This window comes from Microtus pennsylvanicus, chromosome Y, assembly GCF_037038515.1.
Source record: "Microtus pennsylvanicus isolate mMicPen1 chromosome Y, mMicPen1.hap1, whole genome shotgun sequence".
In the NCBI taxonomy this organism is placed as follows: Eukaryota; Metazoa; Chordata; class Mammalia; order Rodentia; family Cricetidae; genus Microtus; species Microtus pennsylvanicus.
In genome coordinates, this window is record NC_134602.1 from 36,999,897 (window position 1) to 37,001,386 (window position 1,490).

The 1,490-nt window shown below is 48.7% G+C and overlaps 1 non-coding gene across 1 annotated transcript; it reads left to right on the plus strand.

The window, feature by feature from the left end:
* Positions 1-711: 711 nt before the first annotated feature.
* On the plus strand, positions 712-784 carry Trnak-cuu (transfer RNA lysine (anticodon CUU)). Its single transcript has one exon. It is a non-coding gene; the product is annotated as a tRNA-Lys (tRNA).
* Positions 785-1,490: the final 706 nt, after the last annotated feature.

Genomic DNA, 1,490 nt, shown 5'->3' on the forward strand with positions numbered 1-1,490 from the left:
TAAGAACTTCAACTTTCAGCTTGCATATATTTTAACACACTTTAAACCACTCAGAAATTTTCTCTGTCTTTGAATCTCTCTTTAACTGTATATCTCTTTTTTTCTGACCACGTGAGTCTTTAATTTGCCAAGCAATCTCAGTAGGACTAAAGGCATGGCTTTGCCAGCTAGATCCAGTCCATTCCTTAGCTTTCCAGCCTCATGGCAGATATACAGGCTGCAGCCATGTTTATAGCCACACCTCTATGGCGGTTCAAGGTCCCTGCCAGCCAGCAAGCTACAACAGACAACACTCAAATCCTCTCTCGGTAGCTGGCCCTCCTGCCTCAAACAGTCAGAGTTTGCCCTGGCAGGATGGCCCAGAAAGCCGGCATTTTTAAACAGCGCAGCTTTTTTCCTGCTACGGCTGAAAACCGAAAAACATGCGTTCAGCTTTTCGTCAACACTGTTTAAGTGTTTCGTGGCAGGACCTCTTAATGAGCTGCAGGCTTTGCAGCTGAAGCTGAGTCAGGAAGCCTCTCTTAGATGAGGTGCTTGCTTGCCTCTAGCAAGTAGAGCAGACCCAAGAAATTGCCGTAAGAAACATGCTTTACTCTATTCTTTTCTAAGCTTTCTCAGGCTTTCTGTGGACTCAGTTAGCCACACGTCTGGGCGTCATTTGTAGTAATATGGACGGCGGCAGGGTTGCGTCCCCAAATCCCCAGCCGCCTGGCCCGGCTAGCTCAGTCGGTAGAGCATGGGACTCTTAATCCCAGGGTCGTGGGTTCGAGCCCCACGTTGGGCGCCATTTGTAGTAATATGGACGGCGGCAGGGTTGCGTCCCCAAATCCCCAGCCGCCTGGCTCGGCTAGCTTATGCCCCAAATAATGACACGGACACGGTATTCTTTTAAACACTGCTCTGGCCCATTTCTAATCATCTGTGTAGCGCCCCTAGGTGCGCTTACCGGGAAGATTCTAGCCTAAGTCCATCCTGGGTTGGAGCTTCATAGCGTGCGTCTTCCCTGGAGCAGGTAGCATGGCGTCTCTCCTGCGTCTGCTCCGGAGAGCAGAGCTGCGGAGTCTGACCTCACTTCCTCTTCCTCCTGGCATTCTGTTCTGTCTACTCCTCCCACCTATCTTCTAACCAATGAAATGGGCCGAGGCAGTTCCGTTATTGCTTAGCCAATGAAATCAACAGATTGATATATGACACTCCCACCTCACCTTACATAAGCCCTCTGCAGGATCAGAAAAGGAGCCTAGTAGCAGGAAGGGAAGCTCAAGCAAGGGATCAAGCTGAAGGTAGAAGTTGCTTTTTAAAAGAGAGAGAGACCACAACTCAATGGGCTGGTATCTCAGTGGCTATTCAGGAAACATCACAGAGAAAGGATCTGCTTCATGCATGAGAGTCACCGATGAGAGTCACCCTTTAAGAAAAAAACCCATCAAAACTCCCAATAACATCATCAGCATTCAACAACATGTCTATGATTTCTTTGCCTTGCCTTT